Source organism: Heterocephalus glaber, unplaced genomic scaffold (genome assembly GCF_053883595.1).
Source record: "Heterocephalus glaber isolate CG9 unplaced genomic scaffold, H.glaber_assembly_v1.0 deba00001442, whole genome shotgun sequence".
Taxonomy (NCBI): Eukaryota; Metazoa; Chordata; class Mammalia; order Rodentia; family Bathyergidae; genus Heterocephalus; species Heterocephalus glaber.
The window spans coordinates 24,813,810-24,835,174 of record NW_028258296.1 but is presented as its reverse complement, the minus strand read 5'-3'; the positions used below and the strand labels follow the sequence as shown (position 1 = coordinate 24,835,174).

The 21,365-nt window shown below is 41.8% G+C and overlaps 1 protein-coding gene across 1 annotated transcript in view; it reads right to left on the bottom strand.

Annotated features, from left to right (window-relative positions):
* Lrrc8d (leucine rich repeat containing 8 VRAC subunit D) overlaps nucleotides 1-8,176 on the bottom strand; it is a 120,762-nt gene extending 112,586 nt beyond the window's left edge. Inside the window, exon 1 of the mRNA XM_087213063.1 lies at nucleotides 8,042-8,176. The gene's annotated coding sequence lies outside the window, so the exon portion shown is untranslated. The remainder of the gene's footprint in view (nucleotides 1-8,041) is intronic.
* Nucleotides 8,177-21,365: the final 13,189 nt, after the last annotated feature.

Here is a 21,365-nt window from a genome sequence, read left to right as displayed (position 1 = left end):
AAGGGCTACATGTTCACATACTATACTTGAATACAACAGCTATTGTAGGGTCCAATTTGTGTACTACTGTGGCTTTCTATCAGTATTGGTGATAAAATAAAAGAGCACTGGAGAAAACACCAAGACAATTAAGTGATTAAAAATTACCATCTTAATTCTAGGATAAATGTTTATCCAATTGGAATTCCAGGTTGGTATTTCCTAAAATCACTGTTGGTTGACACGAGCTGTGCCTTCAAAGTGTACACACCTGAGCACCACTACAGGCATACTCTTCAAGGAGAAGCAGAAACTAGAAGAGTCATGTGGTGTTTTTACAACTCAGAATCTGATTGTTTCACTTAACAGAAATATTAATAGGTATTATAAAATAAGTAGAGAAAAAAGTACAGTGGATATGAGAATAGGCTTTAAAGTAAAACAAGCCCAGTTTCAACTTCTACCTCCACCATGCCTCTGATATGTTTTGCAAATTATATAACCTTTCCAGCCTAATTTCTCATCTGTAAAGTGCGTGTAAGTCTGCCTTTCACTTAAGATTGCTTTGAAGATTAAATGAAAACACATGTACATTCCAGAGCAAAGGTGTGGATAATCTGTAAATGTTTAACACACAGTAGTTGCTATTATTAATAACTTTGGGTATTTCTGTCCAATTATTTGATCTCCTAAGTTTAAAAATGTTATAGCTGAGAATACACTGATTTTATAAGCTCATTCGGTAGAACGCCATTGTAAGCATCATGAGGGTCATTTCTCCAAGAATTTCATTTTTCCAACATTTCTTACAATTGGGTTGGGAACAATCAGTGAAGAGAACTTTGACTGATGGCATTTCCTCCTCCTCTGATGGCTCTGTCCTATCTCCACAGTGAAATCTAAAGAGACAGCCAACAATTTTCAGAGAGAAGAATGTCTTACACATTCCTTTTACTCTTTGCTCTCTAGAACTCACTGCAGTTCTGCCTATCTGTTGATGCTAAGATTTAGCAATGGGATTTATGTGTTGCTAGAGAAAAGAAGCTTTCTCTGGCAACTTCCCTAACTATTACCAGCAAACAGAAGAGGAAAAATAAGTCTTTAAGAAAAGAAATGCTTTTAACTGAATTTAACACCATATTTGTGTGCCTTTCCCAACAGCAGGTGTCAAGAGGAGGATTCAACATCACAGCAGTGGTAATTCTGAGACTTTATTTCACAGGCCAGTAAATTTCAAATTGAAAGACTGATACAATTGCCATGTTAAAACCTGAAAACAAGAAATGACACCAAGAAACAAACCATCACCATCCTTTCATAAAAGAAAACAAAGAAACAAAAAAACCTCAAAATAAGAAGCAGAACTCAAGATATAAAAAGACCCCTGAAAATGAATAAACCTAGCACTAAAATCAAACGTGAAAAGCTTGCTGCTTCACACTTATTCTTCTCATTTTTCCTTAGGCTGTGAAACTGTCATCATGGACCTACCTTGGACACAAATGCCCAAAAATGTACTGTGAGTCGCCACCCTGTCCAAGATGCACTACCTCATGAGACACCAAGGGCCACACTGTGGGCCATCTGCTGACTTGGCTTGTCACCTCCTAGGGCAGTGCTGGTGAACCTTTCAGACCTTTCAGTGATACAAATAGCCTGCTCTGGCACACATGCATAGGTTTGCCATCACTACTCTAAGGAGTCTGATGTCTCCTCCAAACTTTGTCTTAGTAACCCACTACAGGCTTGTCAGCCACACATGCTTTAATATCTTTTTTAAGGTGTCTTGTGGTTCTCAGTCTTAGATGGACATCAGAGTCATTTGGGGGCAGACAGGAGTTTTTTCAGACTTAAAATCTGCCTGGAGGATGACTGGGAAGTTCCAGGCCAGGATGAACTAAGTAGTGAGACTATAGCAAACAAAACAAAATTAAACTCTGCCTCCAGAGAGTTTGATTCAGAGGCATGAAGAAGGGTCTCAACACATCTTGAAATATTCCCCAGCCTGTTGGTTAAGAAGTGATACTCTCTATTCCTTTACATTTGTCCTGAATTCGTATCTTAAAAAGCTTTAAGGTAAACTTCATTTCATTGGGCAACAAAGATTTTTGGAGGGTCTGCCATGTGCATGGCCCTAGAAAATCAGTGGAGAACAAAACAGGTATGTTTCTGTTTTCACCATACTGACATAGTACAAGAGCAGGAACACAAAAAGCAGGCAATTGCAACACCACATTCAGGTGGAATTAATACTGGAAGTAAGTGAATTATCAAGGCTTCCTACATCACTATGCTAGGCATTTCAGGGGCTTCAAAAACATGGCCTCTCAGCCACCTCCTTCCAGACATGGAGGAAATGCTAACATTTTTACCAGAGTAAAGGACAAGTAAGGTTCTTGTCCTCGAGCTTACATTGTAGCAGTAATGTCCAAACTTGCAAGGTACTACATTAGCATCTTTCCTAAGGTAAAATACCCATGACTTTGAATAAAGCTCAGTGGAAACAGTTAAGAGTACATTTTCTGTTTTCCAAATCTTTTTGATGAAGCTTAGGCATTTCCTATCCTATTCATCTGCAACAGTAAGTTGAACAACACGGTGAAAGTATTCTTCAGAGCGCTTCCTTGGACTTTCCCAACAAAACACCATCCTACAGCAGTTCCAGAATGTTCCCTTAATACTTGATCTCATATTTGCCCACAAAGAAACTCACCTACAAATCCCATGGTGACTAATACATCCTAGTGTGGTTTCCCTGGAGCAAATCCCTATTGGTTAGATGTTTCATAATCCAGAAGAGCTTACTGTCATCTGTAAACCTAGAAAGTCCACTGTGTGTTCCTTCTTTTGGTTTAATTATGTAAATAAGACCTGAGGGATCTCATTGTTTACACACCTCCAAACAGAGGAGAAATCTTTATTCTTAGCCTTTGTGTACTTTAAGGTAGACAGGCTGTAATGCCCTCTCCATAACTATGTGTGTAATCTCACATTATCTCTGTGTCTGAATAGTCTCATCCACAAAATTCAAGAGTTAATCCCTTTTGGCTTTAATATTCTATTATATTTCTTTTTAAAATAATACGATATTCTTTGTTCCAAGGTGACTTCAACTCTGACATAGGCTTTGAAAATGTCAAACAATATGTAAGGGTTTTCAACTATATTCCCCCTCAAGAAACCTCACAAAACAGCCCTCCTTTTGATAAGAGTATCCTTCATCTCCAAAGGATATAAAAAATTTTCTCATATAGACCAGTACAGAAAGAGGCCCAGCAGATTGTACACTCTCACCAGCACAGGTGGGCACAACAGACATTCATAAGAGGCTGGACACATTTGCTATGAGATTTGGCATTCTGCTTTGGCATTCCTTCAATACTGTGAAATGGCTACCACCCAAACCAAGGAGTTTATTTAAATCTAGTTTGTTGGATCAATCTAGAACATTTGGAGAGCCTGCCATTAATTACCTAGGATTGATTTCTGACCTGCATGCTTCACAGGACACCTGGGAATGATAACTCCTAATGTCTTGTCAGTGAAGATGTATGAAATCCAAGGTAAGTCTGAAATTACACCAATGATGAGTGAAAGCCCAGCTCTGGGAAAAACGTTTGTTTCTAAGCCTCAATCCTCTTTCCTTCCCTCAATGTAGAGCCATCATTAAGTATTCAGGCATACTAGCAAAAAGAAAAGAAAACAAATCTCAGCCAGGGAGGGAACCAAGTCCATCTGTGGTTTTGCCACTTATCTTGTCTACCTCCTCACAAATCTGAAAAGCAACTCTGATCTGGCAAGCTTCAGATTTGCATACAATATTAAAAACCCTCTTCTAGATGTCTAAACAGAATTATGAAGATCCCAGAGGAGGGAGTACAGATTTCAGAAGCTTGCAACAAACTCAAAGAACTTCAAAATGGCACCTCAGGAGAGAGGTAAATGCAATGTGGCTTGGTGGTGAACACAGACTCCTCAGAAGCCCCCAAACTAAGGGTTAAGTCAACCTCTGGGACTTCCCTTCATCACTCAGCAGCCAGAGCTCCCAAACAGGACCACCTATGCCCTGAATTATTAAGTTTCACATACTACTAATTAAATTACTGGGAAGTTTGTAGCAAAGTCATCCTCACTCCTCTCTGATAGGATTACAAGGGAGAACCAAAATTCAAAGGTCTCAGTCATGTGCATGCTATTAATTCCAGCAGTCTGAGAGGCTAAGGCAGTAGGAATGCAAGTTCAAGTTTCACCTAAGCAATTTAGCCAGGCCCTGTCTCAAAATTAAAAAAAAAAAGAAAAAGGCTGGGGATGTAACTCAGTACAAAGGCCCTGAGTTTGAATCCTCAGTATCACCAAAAACAAACAACAACAAAAAACTTCCCCTCAACTTCTCAAAAAAATAATCTGCCAAATGAATACAGGATGAAGTAACTCATGCAAGAAATATCTGAGAGTTTGGACTATCTATAACCCGCACTTGAGTCTGCAGTAGGTGTTGTTTAAAAAATAAAAAGGCACCTGTTAAGTTTAACAGTTTAGGTAGACGTTTATGCCTAGGTCTCAGTGAACAGCTGTGCTACTACTGCACTCTTTAGCTAGTCATGTCCCAATTACCATATTCTGCTCCAGACTCTCCAAGAGAACATGTAGAAAGCAGATTCCATGAAGGAATCTGGGGCTATTTAACATTAGAAAAGTTACATGGGGTGAACGGGGTCTCGTTCTGTCTTTGTGCATTGGACAGGCTCTCCTGTGGCACTGGGCAGCTCTAGAGGAACAGGATCAACTGGCCAAAGCTGCCAATAGGCAGACTTCCACCCAAATAATAGCACTACACTCAGTCCAGAGGACTAGACAGAATATCTTTACAAGCGGAGTTCCTTTTTACTGGAGTACTTGAACAGAGAAGCTCCCTAGCAAGGTAAGAATTTACTAAACAAGCTAGATTAAGCCTCTCTAAAATTCCAGTTGATTCCATGACTCCTCACTTAGCCACAGTGGCATTCACATTCATGTTTAGGGCAGTTTCTCAACCTCCACACTGTTGACATTTTGGACAGTATTATTTAGCGGGGGAGGCTGACCTGTACAATGAAGGAATTTAAGTAACATCCCTGGCTTCTACCCACTAGAAGTCAGCAACACCTGTCCCTTAGCAATTATAACCAAAAACTCTCCAGATAATGTGCCAAATGCAAGATCACCAGGTAGAGAGCCAGTGGTCTTGAGGAAAATGATTAACATGACTAACTTGTAGTTAAGTTTTCCTCTAACTAGGTTAGTCAAACTTTCTGCTCCAGTCAGGTGAGCGTATTCATTGCTTTTAATCTGAGGCAACCACATGCCTAAGCACTGTCAAAAGTCAATTCAGATTTGTGCCCCTCCCCGCACATTTTCATCTGACTCCAAACACCCTGAACTCTGGAACAACTATAATTGCTGGTCTCCTACTGTGTACTGTCTTATCTTTTCTCTGTGATTACAAGGATCCTCTCCTTCCTTGTTGAAGTCCCACAGTAAACATCCCAGTTTCGTGCTCATTGCGGGTACTCAATAAATATTAACTGGTGTTTTTTAGAATGTCAAACCAGCTCCAATTATACAGAAGTGAAATCTCTTACAAACTACATTTCAAAAAAACGTGTGGCCAGATGTGGTGGCACAGGCCTGTAGTCCCAGCACTTGGAAGGCTGAGGCAGGAGGATCGCTTAGAGTTCAAGGCCAGCCTGAGCTACACAGTGAGTCAAGACCAGCCTGAACTACTTGGCGAGACCTGGGGGGGGGGGGGGGGGGGCGGCGGCAGCAGATGTGTGATCATGTTTTGACAAAATTTACCTATTATACTTGAGAATAAATTCAAATCTGATTTCCAAAACAGGGCTACCAAGACAATTTAACTATTTGGATATGACAAAGGCACCAGAATTTTCTAAAATAAATTTTAAAAGCTCTGCACAACATAAAACTGAAGGAGGAAAAAGGCCAAGTTTTCCTCAACTTTTCTAAATGCTAAAAAATAGCACGGAGAAAAAGATATGAACATGGCTCAATACTTCGTTGCATCATACAGTACTCCGTATGGCAGTGAAGGAGATAGGGCAGGGGGTCTGGGTCATCTGGGGACACTTTCCTCTCCAACCCAATCAGCTCAATTTTAATCAACAATCTACACATACCCTCAATAAAAATGAGACAAATCTAAGATAAAATTTCCAACGTTTAACTAAACCATGCCAATTCAAGATGCTGGGATTCTGCCCAGCTTGCTGGGTTGCCTAATCATTTTACAGAGGGCTCCCTAAGTAACATACAGAAGTCAAACATTCCAAATCAACTTTCCCACATCCTTATTTTTATCACCGAAGTTTAATGTTCTCTCCCTACCTCACACTGGGATTTTAACAAGGTTTTGGTCAATTGGTGTCAAGACATAAGCAAGACGTCTAACCCTGTCCTAGCTGAGGAGGTGTTTGGTGGTATTTATGAGCTGTAAAAAATAAAAGCCAACTGACGATCCCATTTACCGTTATGGTGTAGAATTCTTCCCACAGTCTGCAAGATCTGAGGCCCAAGAAGGTTTTGGGGAGAAAGGTATCAATCACTGTCATTCTTGTTCCCTGGTTGTAGACAAGTAAAACAGTCCTCACCATTACTGTAGATGGGAATTCCCTGCCTGTCCAAATTCTCCCAAGGTCCGACCCAGATCATGTAATAAATGCTCAATAAATGGTGTCTGGGGGCCGGGGATTTGGCTCAGTGGTTACGCCACCTTACTCGAAAGCGCAAAGATCCGAGTTCGATCCCCGGTACCCGGTACCAAAAAGAAAAGAAAAAAAAAAACAAACGGTGCCTAACGGAATTTTATTTCTAAACCTGCCAAGAAAAGTTTCCAGAAGTCAGCTCTTTACTTCTATGTCTTTGTCAAAATATGTCCTCAGAGCTTTCTTGCCTAATAAAAAATATTTTCCAAAGTAGAGGAGGAAAATCTAAGAAACAACAGGAGCCAAGTACAGTAAGAGCCTGAGAGACTCAAGCTGGGACCATCTCCCAACCCCATAAGTTAGAATTCCGCAGTACCTATTCCCCACCTCTGCCTACCTCCCCAGTCCTCTTCCCTTGTCTTCGCACTTGCTTTCTCCTTCCCGCAATCCTACCTTTCGGCTTTCGGCCGGACACCCCAACTCCTGGGCCGTCACTCCCCACCTCTTCTATCCAGCAGGGACCTACCTCACCTCCCCTTGACCTGCAGCAATTCTTCTTCACTGCAAATGGCTTTTAAATAAAAAATTTAAAATCTCGTTTCTTTAACGGCTACGAATACCCCAATAAAGGGGGACAGAAAAGAGAAAGCTCCCCCCCTTAACCCTCCAGTAAGAAGTGGTGATGGTTTTCTGGACAAGCACCCTAATTTTCCTATTTTTCAAGACCCCGGACGAGATTCAGGCGAAAGTCTCGATCCCAAACGCTTCCAAACAAGCTGGAAGCGGATTATACCGGTACCCAAACCGGAGATGGGCAGCGGCGCGCCGGGTGCACCTGCGGCCCCAGCTCCCTCCCCCGCGCGGGGAGCTGGCCGCAGCGCTCAGCTCCCCGCCCCAGTTCACGGGGCTCCTGGCGCCGGACGCAGGCGCAAGGGACGCGTCGCTGGCTAAGTGCAAGGGCTCACCTCGCGGGCACGGCGCCGTCAAGGCTAGACAGAGAGCGTCCGCCCCCGCGAGGGATCTGCGGCGCGGTAACCGGCTCTTCCAGCCACTCCGATGGGGCGGAAGGCTGCAGAGCCAGGAGCGCGCGCGCGGCAGGAGCCGGAGCAGGCGGAGTGCACGCCTGCCCCCCCCCCCCCGCAGGCCCGCCGCCGCTCAGACGGCAGAAAGTGGAACGGTCTCCAGGCCGGCTCGCCGCCCTCTGCCCCCAATCTCCCTCCCTCCCGTCCCGGAACGAGTTCCCAGCCGCAGCCTCCGCTCCGGCTGCGGGGCCGCGGGCACCCAGGATGGCGCGCCCGGCTACACCGCACTTCGCCCTCCCTCGGAGCCCCCGGCCCCGGCCCAGAGAGGTACGCACCGACCTTTGGGGCAGCTCGGCCGCCGAGCCACGGCTTAGGCGGAGGCGGGAGGCGGAGGCATCACCTGCGGCAGGCGGCGGCTGCTCCGGGACGCGCCGGGGCGGCGGGGGTGCGCGGCGCCCTGGACCCTGCTCCCGCGGCCCCGCCCGCGGCGGCCACCTCGAAGCGCGGCGGAGGAGCCGGGGCACCACGGGCGGCGGCAGCGACGGCGACTGGAGCAGCAGCACATGACTCTGTAACGAGGGGAATTAGACAAAGCGTAACATGGACTCCGGGCCCGAGCAGGCGCTGCAGCTCCGGGACCAACCGCAGCCTGCGAGCGCTGCGACTGGCCCGGCCGCAGCCAATGGGGCGGGCCCGGGCCTCCATGTGATTACGAGCACTTTCCCCGCCCGCCCCGCCGCTCCCGCCTGGGGTCGGGCAGTTTCCGCCAGGGCCCGGGCGGGATGAACGGAGGGGGCCGTGCGGCGAGGGAGGGGTCCTGGGCTCGGGGACTGGCCGTGGAGACTGCGAGATGCTGAGCAGGTGCACGGCGTGGTGGAGAATGGCAACTGAACGTCGCCGCCGGCAAGACATTTATCAAACGCGCACCTAGGCAGGGGTGGGTGCCAGGCAAGCTGCTGCCAGTCAGGAGCAAGGCTAGATGAGGACGCTTTGCCCCTTCGCAAAGGACGCTGTTCTGTGGACGAAAACCCTGATATTAAGATTGCTAGAGGAGGTTACATAAAAAGTCATTTAAGTGCCTTACAACTCTAAGAAAAGTGTTTACATAGGATTTGAGGCACATCTGTGCATAGTTTCTCAGCTTCGTTTGATCTGCTTTGTTATTAAATCTGTATTGCAAAATCAGATTTTGTTTCATCTGAGTCTGCATTTTCCCTACTGTTGTGGTTTGGGTCTAGATGTCCCCTCAACGCCTTATGTGATCATAGGTGGCTGAATCTAATAAGAGTGTGTGATGCTAGGATTAAGAGCCTGTGATTACTAAACCACTACACGAGTGATTGGTTTGGCTCCACCCTAATTCCGTTAGCCGGAATGAGAGAAAAAGCAGAAAGACGCTGTTAAGGCCCCTTGTTAAGGCTATTGCTACCGTGAGGGTACTATGAACTATTTGTCCTCTGCCAAGCCACCCACCCACCCTGCCTTCAAGCCAGCTGATTATGGACTGAAGGCTCTACACATTGTGAGCTAACTCTTACCCCCTTTAACTTTGGGTGTCTAGTATATTGTGTCAGCAAGGAGAGAAAAGTAATTCACCTACCCACCCCCATTCCTTTTCTCCAAAAAGTGTCTTGCATATGAAGTAGGCAGGTAAAAATGTTCTGTGCTGAGAGGTGTTTTCCCCCTTGATAGTCTTCCCATTTATTTTTGATTTAAAGTGGACCTTCCATTGCTGTCTTTTTTTGTGGGTAAAGAGAGGCCGGGCCAAGAAATCATGTCAGGCAGGATGTTGGAATTGTTTGATTCAAACAGAATAAATGATTTGGCCCAGTACTTCATTCTCCCCTTTTATCTGAATCTGTGTTCCTGGGGAGAGTGGAAAGTTGAGACTTTCCGCTACCAAGGTCTCTGTGTCAGCCAGTGGACAATCAATGTCTCAGCATCTCAGTGTTCTTCATGAGCAAGCTACCTGCACAAATGTTACAGGTGGTAAAATGTTATAGGTACTCGGGAAGGTATGGGTCAGAGGGAGGCATTGAAGAGAATAGTTTTCTTCACAGAGGAGGTGACAGAATTGCTCCATTGGAAAACTGAGACCCTGATATTTAGGCACTGGAAATAAAGAACAACATCCTGGACAGAGGAGCATGAACAGAGAGGTCTGGAATACACCAAGCCAGTCACAAGATGACACCAGATTTGTGTAGCCCTCGCCTTCCTCTTGCTTTCTCTCTTTCCTTGACCCTCAAGCTAGCAGCAGCATCTCCTGTTCTCTGCACCCTGCCAAGGAGGAAGTGCGTGGGCAGAGGGTGTGTGGCAAGTGATCTAATTACAGTCTCAGTTTTGCTGATCTGGGAGGTTAGAGATGTTTTAGAACTATTAACTAGTGATGAGATATTTTGATTGAAAATATCACACTATTAGTTTAACATATTTTGTGGTTTGTAAAAACAATCTCCTGTATTTTCCTCCACTTTTCTATCTCCCCTTCTTCCCTCTTTGGTTCTGGGGATTGAACCCATGGCCTTCACACAGAGCTACATCCCTAGCCCATTTTATTTTTATTTTGAGATAGGATCTCACTAAGTCACAAAATTGCCCAGATTGGCCTGGAACTTGTGATCCTCCTGCCTCAGTCTTCCAGACTGCTAGCATGGGGTGTACCACTACACAAGGCTCTCCCTGAATTTTAAACTGTGATTCTAGATTTGAAAAAAACAATGATTTCAAGATTGGTATAAATCGAGGAAAAAAAGTGATATTCAAAAAACAATAAAATGTAGCTGCCATGGTAGTATGCTCCTGTAATCCTAGCTGCTTGGGAGGCAGAGGCAAGAAGCTAACTTGAGTCCAAGAGTTGAAGGTCAACCTAAGTGAGACCCTATCTCAAGAGAAGAAAACCAAAAGAAAATAGTCAACTGTGGAGAATCATGTATTCTAACACACTGTAAGAGTAAACTAGAGAAATTCTTTTGGAGGTCAGTTTGAAAGTTTCTTTATAAAGTATGTGTGTTCTTTTTGAATGAGAAATTCCACAGCTAGGAATTTATACCTTGAGCATATTTGTGCAAAAGTTATGTCAAAAATACATGTGTATGAAAACATATCAAGTGTGTTTACTGCAGCTTTGTCATAGTGGAAACGTAATGTTAAAAGTCTAATAATAAAATTACAGTAAAGAAATGATTAAGCAAATTATGCTAGATCTTATGTAGATGCATCTTAACCAACCACTAACAAAAATAAGGGCTGGGGATTTAGCTCAGTGGTTCCGCTGCCTGCCTCCAAAGCTCAAGGACCTGAGTTCAATCCCCAGTACCAAAAAGAAAAATAAGGTCTGGGCCAAGGATTTAGCTCAGTGGTGCCACTGCCTGCCTCACAAGTGCAAGGTCCTGAGTTTGATCCCTGGTACCAAAAGTAAAAAAATAAGATAGTTCCATTTGTATCTGCATGGAAAGATGTCCAAAATCTGCACGTAAAAAGAATAAACAGCAAAACAATATGGTAGTGTAATTCCATTATTATGTATTATACCTGTATGCGTGAAAGAAATCTAAAAGCTTATGTAACAAGTTGTTAATAGTGATTATCTCTGGATAAGGAATTATGAGGGCCTTTCACTATGTTACCAAGTTCTATACATTTGAATTGTTTCTGTATTGAGCACATTGTTATTATCATCATCATTAATATTATTTGTCTTGCCTGAGGACTGAAACCAGAGCCTTGAGCATGCTAGACAAGCACTCGACCAGTGAGCTACACCCACAGCCCCAAGCACATACTTTTTTTTTTTTTTTTTTTTTTGGTACCGGGGATCGAACTCAGGACCTTGTGCTTGCAAGGCAGGCATGGTGCCACTGAGCTAAATCCCCAGCCTGCACATAGTTTTTGATGATCAGAAAAATAAAAGTTATTTTTAAAAATGTCTTAATACATTCAGGTTGCTATAAGAAAGTACTGTAAAACTACTTGGCTTATAAACAACAGAAGTTTATTTCTTACAGTTCTGAAGCCTGAGAAGTTCAAGGTCTGGTGAGGATGCCTTTTCCCTCTGTCTTCACATGGTAGAAACAATGAGGAGTTGTTCTCAGGCCTCTTTTATAAGGACCTTAACCCATTCATTAGGGTTTTGTCTTCATGATCTAATGGATTTCAACATACAAATTTTGGGGAAACACAAACCTTCATGTTATAGCAGAGATACAATTATTAAGAACTCTACCACTGGGCTTGGGATGTAGCTCTCTGGTAGAGTGCTTGCCTGGCATAATGAGGCCTTGGGTTTGATCCTCAGTATTGCCAACAAACAAATGAAAATCTACCATTGACAAGCAATGAAAAATAACTGATAGTTTAGGATGTAAATACAAGTTTTTAAAAAGCAAAAAAAAAGCTGTCAACTTTCCATTTTTCCCAAGGTAAACAACTAAGAAGGGAATAACAACAATGACTGATCTAGGGTTGGGGTGAAAATTAAGAAATGTGATCAAAAACAGGTCTGTGAGTAGTCATGTCTATAGGAGAAAGCCAGGGGAAACCTCACAAGGAAGTTTTATTCAGCAAAAATTTGCAGAGTACTTACTGTCTGTCTTCTGGTGATATGTTATAGGCAGGAAGTGGCAACTGTCCCAGCATATGGTCAGTCTGTATCAGAATGACAACAGCAGCTAAAACCTACACAAGTGCTTACTCCATTGACATACAGGCACTGTTCTAAATACCTTCACGTTCAGTCCTCACAGCACTGCTTTGAGATAGATAGTATCCTCATTTTATAGAAGAGGAACAAGGGAGTACAGATATCATGTAACTAGCTCAAGATCACACATTTATGTAGCAGAGCTAGACTTTTATTTATTTTTATTTTGGGTTTGAGACAGGGTATTGCTATGTAGTTTAGGCTTGCCATAAACTCACTGTGTCAGCCTTTCCAGTGCTGGGATTACAGTTGTTGCCATCACACACATCCAGCACTGGCAGAGCTAGAATTTTAAATCAAGCATCCTTGCTCTAGAAATCCAAGGACTTAATCACAGAACCATCTAAAAGAACACATAGGAAAAAGGCCATTATTTGCACATCTTTTTGCCAAGTCTTATAATTCTACATTAATTTGTGCTTACTTAAACTATGGCATTTAGCATGCTAGAAGACTCTTAATAATATTTATTGAATGAATGAATGGATTTTCCTACTAGAGCAGAATCTGAGCTCTTTGAAGGAGTGATTTTGCATTCTTGTTTTTTCCATCACCTAGTAATCTGTAAATATATATTTGAAAAGATGTACAGAAATGAAACTTTACAGATTAGCATCAAATGCACTGGAGTATGTGATGAATAATAACATGCTGAATTTTTCCTTAAGTGAAGGAGCTAAATCTGGATACATCTGCATAATCATACACAAATAAATGTAGAATATAATTGTATGAAAAATGGTCAGTCATGCCGAAGGATTTAAAATTCTTTTTCTTGGTCTTTCTATCCTCCCCCTTTGTTTTCTCCATCTTAGAAATGGGGATAATACATATGTTAGGTTGTTATAAAAGCAATGATTGAATGAGATAATATACGAAAGTGGCTTAGCCAACTTGCTAGAATGTAAATATTGTTTCTTAAGCAATATTTATTATAATTACATCCACATATTATAAATGTGACAAAATCAATCTATTGTGTCTCCACGAATACAGCTAACATAATAAGCAGCATCTAGAGCACCCTCATATATTAAGAATATAGCAACTCATATACATAAAAGGCTTTCAGTTATATAGTAGGAACCCAGCCTGGCAAATGATAAAACAGGAGCATTTTCTCTTTCTCTTCTTCCTGTTCTACTTCCTACTTTCTTCTTCCCCTTCTTTAGATGGATTAAAAACATCTCACTTCTTACCCTTGAAGGTAAGAGGCAAGTTGTCTCCCTCACAGCTGAGGAAGTTGAAATGCTGTTGATGAGAGTAGAAATGAGCAGGTCGAGGGAAGAGAAGCACCATGAAGGAAATGGAACTGGATGGAGTATGTGAGGTAACTTCCCATGACTATATGATTAATAGGTCCAAAAAGGAGGAGAAATTGCCAGACTGCCATAGTTAGAAATCCGTGGTGAAATTATATTTGGGAAAACACTAAGGATATGTGTCTTAATCAGCAAGAATGAGATGAGAAAAGTGGATCTGTGCTTTCTAAAATGGATTTATAGCATGGTAAAATTTGGATTGCCTATCAGAATGACTAGGTGCTGTTTCTTCATCTTTTTTTTTTCAGATAGAGTTTTTCTGAGTTGATAAGTTGCCCAGGCTGGGCTCAAACATGATATTCCTGTCTCATCCTCCTGGAGTGCTTGGAATTATAGGTGTGCATGCAACACCGAAATATTTTCACACTAAATTAAGAGGAAAAAAAACTAAATTAAACTGCCTGCCAATCTGTACCCAGTACAGTGCTTTCCTGCCTGCTCCTGCTGTGGATAAATTCCATGTTCTCACCAAAAGCTCATCCCTTCTTTGCACTAGATCCTCCCATCTTAAATGATATCTCCAAGCAGTTGTCCCCTCTCTTCTATATATTTGCCCCTCTTCACTAGATTATTGCCGTCACCATTTTACTATTTTTCTCATTTTTTTTATACCAAAATATTTATTAGTACATTTTAGGCATACGTAATGATAGCACTTATCATAGGGAATTTGCACCTGTACATGATACATCCCACATCTTTTTCCCCTTCCCTGGTCCTGTCAAGCCCCCACCTTCCCTGTGTACAAAAGTTTTGCTTTCATTTTTCCTTCTATTTTCATTTTTATTCTTGTTCCTTCCTTCCTTTCTGCCTTCCTCCTCCCTTGTTCCCCTTCCCATTTGAACATTTTCTTCCCATTTCCCAATATCTATTACACATTTTAGTCCTTATTTCCATTTTCTGTTTCTTACACCAGAGAAACAATACAGTATTTAAGCATATGTCTGATTTATTTCACTTAAGAGTATGGACTCAAGGTCCATCCATTTAGCTATAAATATCTGAAGCTCATCCTTCTTTATGGCACAGTAGTACTTCATTGTATAAAAAAACCCCACATCTTTATCCACTTGTCAGTTGATGGGCACTTGGGCTGTTTCCAAGATTTAGCTATTACAAACTGTGCCCCTATAAACATGGATATACATATATCACTGTAGTATGATGCTTTTTTAATTCTTTTGGGAAGATACCTAGCAGGTATCATTTGCTATTCCAGGTCTCTTCTTGTTCCAAATGAATTTTTGGATTGTTTTCTTAACTTCCGTGAAGTATGCTGTTGGAATTTCAATTGGGATTGCCTTGACTCTATGTGGCAGTTTCGAACCGAAGAAAAAGGGATGTCTTTGCATTTTCTGATATCTTTTTTGATCTCTGTTTCTAAGAGTATGGTAGTTTTCAGAGTAGAGGTCTTTCACTTCCTTTGTTAGATTGATTCCTTGGTATTTCATTTTTTATATGATATTGTGAAAGGAGTTGTTTCTCCACTTCCTCTCTCACTGAGTCTATTGTTCATGTACAGAAAGGCTATTGATTTTTTGTTTACTCTATGCTATAAAGCTTTATTTACATAGTTCTTCAAAGTATATTTCAGACGCTCACCCACTCTTCCAAATGTGAGCGCTATCAAATAGATGACCTTTACAGGAAAGGATGAAACAGAGAAAACAATTTTATAATTTAATATATACAATGCCATTAATGGTTGTTATTTTTACAGTTTTCTTTTGAGGGTAATTATTTCATTTTTTGCTGGTAACATTTCCAAATGAAGTTGTTTCATGAGTAGAATTCCACAAAGAATCAAAAGTATAATAGTCCCATATATTTTATAGTGTTATTTGACAGTGTATGAGTACCTGTCTGAATTCTCCTAACGCCATTTTAAAAGTTGCTAAAACTCTATATGCATGCTATAGTAGTGATGAAAGTCAGGATTCTTCATCATCCAATTCTTTTTTTAAAAATGGGAGAAAAAGGCTATTGATTTTTAAGTGTTGACCTTGTATCTAGTTACTCTACTGAATTTGGTTATTAAGTCTAGAAGACTTTTGTGGGAGTTCTTGGGGTCTTCTATATAGAGTATCATGTCATCTGCAAATAATGACAATTTAACTTCTTCATGTCCTATCTTTATTCTTTTTATTTCTTTCTCTTGTCTAATTGCTGTGGCTAGTGTTTCCAGAACTATATTGAACAGTAGTGGTGATAGTGGACATCCTTGTCTTGTTCCTGATTTTAGTGTGAAGGATTTCAGTTTTTGACCATTTAGTATAATATTGGCTGTTGGTTTTTCATAGATGGCATTTATCAGGTTGAGATAAAGATCATCTATACCAATTTTCTGTAGAGTTTTTATCATGAATAGGTTTTGGACCTTGTCAAATGCTTTTTCTGCATCTCTTGAGAGGATCTCTGTCATGTTATTTTCCTGCTGTTGACTTCCTTCTTTTCTTTTCTGTTTAATTTCTTGCCTTGCCAGGTGGTTTAATTCTATTGGGGTTCTTTACTCTCTTTTCTAGAATATTCTTCAGAGTACTTTTTTTGTTGTTATTGTTAAATTCTTTTATTGATACATTTTAGGTATACAACACAATTACATTTCTCACTGGGAGTTGTACCTTTACATAAGGCATCTTGCTTCTTATTTTTTCCCCATTCCTAGCCCTACATTCACTCCCTCCACCTTTCCCTATTTACAAAGACTTTATTTCCATTTTTTCCATTTCTCATCATTTTTCCTTTCCCTTCTTTCCTTTCCCCTGCCCCTCCCACTACCCCTACCCCTTTGGACCTTTTCTTCCTATCTTGCATTATCGACTATTCACTCTAATCATTGATACATTTTAGGTATACAATATAATGACATTCATCATTGGAAATTTGCACCTTTACATAATCTCTCTTGGTTCTTATTTTTCACCCTTGCCCAGCCCTCCCTTCAACCCCTCCAGTCCTCCCTGTTTACAAAGATTTTGTTCCTTTTTTCCATTCTCTCATATTAATCCCATTCCTTTCTATCCTTTCCCCTAGCCCTCCCACTTCCTTCCCCTTTGCCCCTTTTCTTCCTATTTCTCATTACCTATTATACATTTTAATCCTTATTTACACTTTCAGTTTCTCACACCAGAGAAACTATTCGGTATTTACACATGTGTGTCCTATTTATTTCACTTTTGCCTCAATGTGCATCCGCTTAGCTATAAATGTCTCTAATTTCTCATTTTTTATGGCTGAGTAGTACAGCATTTTATTAAAAAAACACATCTTCTTTATCCAGTGGGCTTTGCCTGCTGTGTGTCAAGAGAAAAGAGAAGATAAGACGGACAGGTCACCAGCGTATGAATACAGCAGAAAGTGGGATCATATCCATTTGCCCCTTGCTAACAACCTGCTGTGCTAAAAGCTACTAGGAGTGCTCAGTCCAAAGCAGAATATATTGGGACACCTCCCTCTGCAGGATTTTGTGTTAGTGCAAAGAAAATCAAGGAGAGCCTTGGAGATGACAATTAGTAATCAGTTGTAGCAGAGAGCTTTAACAAAGACTGAGAGGCCAGCTGAGAGGTATTGCTTATGGACTGAGTGGGCACAAATTTGTATGTGTCCAGCCCTCTGAGCCAGCTCTCCTTGGACAACCACCACCCAGGTCTCAGTGATGATTTCAACCACTCCAGTGCTCCTGAGGCTAAGCCTCTATTGCTTGTGCCTACATTAATTTGAATTCACAAATGTGAACCCTTCCTGCCTCTCACTCTTCTGGGGGAAAAGTGGGGGTGGGGAGGAGCTGCAGCCTCTCAGTAGGTTGTGTCCTTGCTAATCCCTACTCCAGGCAGACTCCACATCGAACAGATCAGGTTGGCTGACAGATCCTGCAAGTGTCCAGTGATAGCTTGTGGGACTCAGGCTCTGTCCCTTGCCCTCCCTGCCTGACAGCAATGCAGAGAAGCCATGAATGTGGTGGGTCAGACTGAGAAAGATGAAAGCAGACAGCGACTTAGCAGGGATGTGGTAGGAGGATGTGTGTACCAGGTTTGGGGTCCTGATTGGTAATCTGTGAGGGCTTTGTGACCCCCCATAGGGATGGGGGCCAGGGTGATGGTTTCTGAGTTTAGGGGAGAAAAATTTAGGAGAAGATGTGTAGCACTGGTGGCTGAGTAGGCTCCTTTCCTGCTTCTGGCCTTTGCTGCAGGCTCAGAAGCCTAGCCCCACTCCTCGCTATTGTGTGGAATTAATTTATCCCAGTAATCTGGTAGGCCCAACTTCTGGAGTGCATTAAAAATATTAGGAACTGACCCAGTTGCTTGCCTTTAATCCCAGTACTCTGGGAGGCTGAGGCAGGAGGATTGCAAATTTGAGTCAAGGTTGGGCAACTTGTTACTTAGCAAGTAAGATCTTGTCTCAAAAAATAGATTAGGAACAATGCATTGAGGACCTATGATTTGTCAGGCACCGCACCAGGATTTTGCCTACACTATCACATATTCATCAGCTAGTCCCAGGTGTGAATCCTGGTTGTGCCTTTTATTATCTGGCCCAGACAAATCACTTAACCTCTCCAAGACAGTGTATTAGTCAGCTCAGGCTGCCATAACAAATACCACAAACTGGGCAGCTCAAACAACAGACACTTCTTATATCGCAGTTTGAGAGTCTAGAAGTCTAAGCTCAAGGTGCCAGGAGGTTGGTGTCTGCAGAGGGTTTTCTCCTTAGGTTGCATATATCCATCTACCTTTGCAATTTCCTCACATGGCCTTTTCTGGGGAGGGGGTTCTTTGGTGTCTTTTCTTATGAGAACACTAGTCCTGTTGGATCAGGCTTCACTCTCATGACCTCTCATGATCTTAATTATTTCCTGAGAGGTCCCATCTCCAGTTGCACTGGAAGTTAGGGCTTCAGCACATGAGCTTTTGGAGGGTGGACACAAGCATTCAGTGCATAATGGTTTCCTCAATAGCAAAAAGTGAATAATGCTGCCATTTATTTTAGTTATTTGGGAGAACTAAACATGATAATGCATGGAAAGTGCTGAGCAGGTTGCCTAGGACAGCACTCACCCATTGTCAATATACCCATATTAACATTATTATTATTAGACTTAAAACATGCAGCCAGGCTGCTGGTGGCATAATTAGTAAGAGAAGGTGGATAGGGGCTTCCAGCATGGGTTTGTGTGACTTTAAAGCCTAGCTTTTTCCCATTATGCTCCATTGGTTCTTAAGACTTATATAATGTGACAATTATAAGACCCAGAGTCATTTGAATGATACTGAGAGTGGATAGTGTCATTCCTCATTTACTATTAATAAATAAACATACCAGCATATAGATCACAAAATACTAAATATTATTAATAATTAAATATTACACCTCAAAATTCAGAGGCTGTATCTTATGCATCTTTAATTCCTGTGTCTGGCATGGTATCTGTCACACCAGACAGTAGGTACTGAGTTGAGTTGACTTAGATCTACAGGGAAAACGAACCCAGTGAAGTAACTAGGGCTTCAAAACTCCTCTTGACCATCCCCAGTGCCCCATCTTGACCATCCCCAGTGCCCCATCTTGACCACAAAGCCCATTTTCTGCACACTTCATGTGGCTACATGAATCAAGGAAAAATTTTTAAAGTTTCCTATATTTTTCTCTTCTCAATCATTCTTCTGTGTACTCACTGAATTAGTCTACAAATAATCACCAAGTGCCTCCTACAACCTAGGCTCTGTTCTTGGAGCTAGGAAATAATAATGAAAAAGAAACCAAAGTCTTTGCTCTCACTGATGGTACAAGAATGCATCTGCTTATACCTAGGTGAGGCAGGAATAAAGTTCCTAACAAAATACAGAAGGTAAAAAAAATACAGATGATGTGCACCATGTACCATGCCTTGGGAACATGTAGCAGTGGGTGATTACCTGAACTGCCAACCTGATAGGGATTTAATGAGTGTGGAAGGGGAAATCATAGAGAATAGAAGATGAGGCTTCTGCCATTTGAGAGTCATGTATTTGGATTGCACCTTCACACTGAACTACACCCTCAGCCCTTTTTGAAAAATATAATTTTATTTTTCATACTGAGGGTTTTGCTAAGTCACCAAGTGGCCCAGATTGGGCTTTAACTTGCTTCCTGGAGCACTGAGATTATAGGTATGCACCACCACACCCAGATAAGTCCCCACTCTTGGGAAACAAAACATGTACAGAAAGGAGGCAGCTTGAGAAAATGATTAAAATAGCTGCCACAAATGACAAATCATATCAGATTATGTGGTATGTGAGTGTAAATTCTTGTAGATGAATTCAACCAGCACTATTTTGTCAAAATGAGGTTCAAAGACTACATCAGTATCACCTGGGATGCTTGTTAAATATTCAAGGACATTAATTATCTCACCTTCAAGAATCACTCTGTCCTGGGAAGGGGATGGGCATTTGTGAGTCCGACAAGCGCCCTGGCTGATTCTGACGCCTGTGTAGAATTGGGAGTCACTGTGGACCAGAATTTATCAAGCACCTGCTTCAGTACAGTAAGCCCTGCAGTCAGGATCAGAGAAGAGCACTCTAAGGCCCAGAGAATATGGCGAGGAAGACCCCAGGGCAGTGATAGTGAACCTTTTTTAGAGACCAAGTGCCAAACTGCAACCCAAAACCCACTTGTTGCAGTGCCAGCACTGCAATTAAACCTGAATACTGAAGTTTTAGTTGTTTAATAAAAACAACTCCACAAAACATCTTTTGTCTTAAACACACACACACACACACACACACACACACAAAAAAAAAAATAACATTTATGCCATACGTTCACCACTACTGTGGGCCTAGGGCATGAAGGCCAGAAGTGGAGGATGAAAAGGGAGGAGGTTTCCAGTAAGTAAGTTGGGAGTAAGTCAGAAGGGAACCCAGAATGGTATGTTCACAGAGCAGAAAAACGGTAAGATATAAAAAAAGACTAGTTTTGTTGTGGAGCTGGGGATTGAACCCAGGGACTCAAGTATATTAAGGAAGAGTTCTACCACTAGCTATATCCCCAGACCTTTTACAGTATTTTGAGACAAGGTCTCACTAAGTGGCCCAGGCTGGTCTGGAATTTGCCATCCTCCTACCTCGGCTTCCTGAGTAGCTGGTTTACAGGAGTGTACCACCATTTCTGGCTTGAATAATGAGGTGGTTTTTTTTTTTTTTTTTTAAATAGGGTCTCACTGTGTAGTTCAGGCTGACCTTGAACTCACTATGTAGCCCAGGCTGACCTGAAACTCACAGTGATCCTTTCCTGCCTCAGTCTCCTGAGTGGTGGGATTACAGGTGTGAGCCACCACACCCAACAAATAATGAGCTTTTAATTAAAGAAAATCTAAGAAATTGTGCAAATGAAAGGCACTTGATCAGACAACAGGGAGTTATAGATTCTTCAGCAATAAAAGGACTATTATTTTGAAAACACTATTTGAAAAATATAAATTACTTCTGCATCCATGACTTTGGGCACAGTACTTAAATTTGCTGAACCTCAATTTCTTAATCTGTGAAATGGAGATACTATTCACTGTTCAGCATCGTGAAGATTGAATGATATATATGTGAGAAACCAATCATATTCTGGACAAAGTCTATATTAAAACAATAACAAAACTGAAATC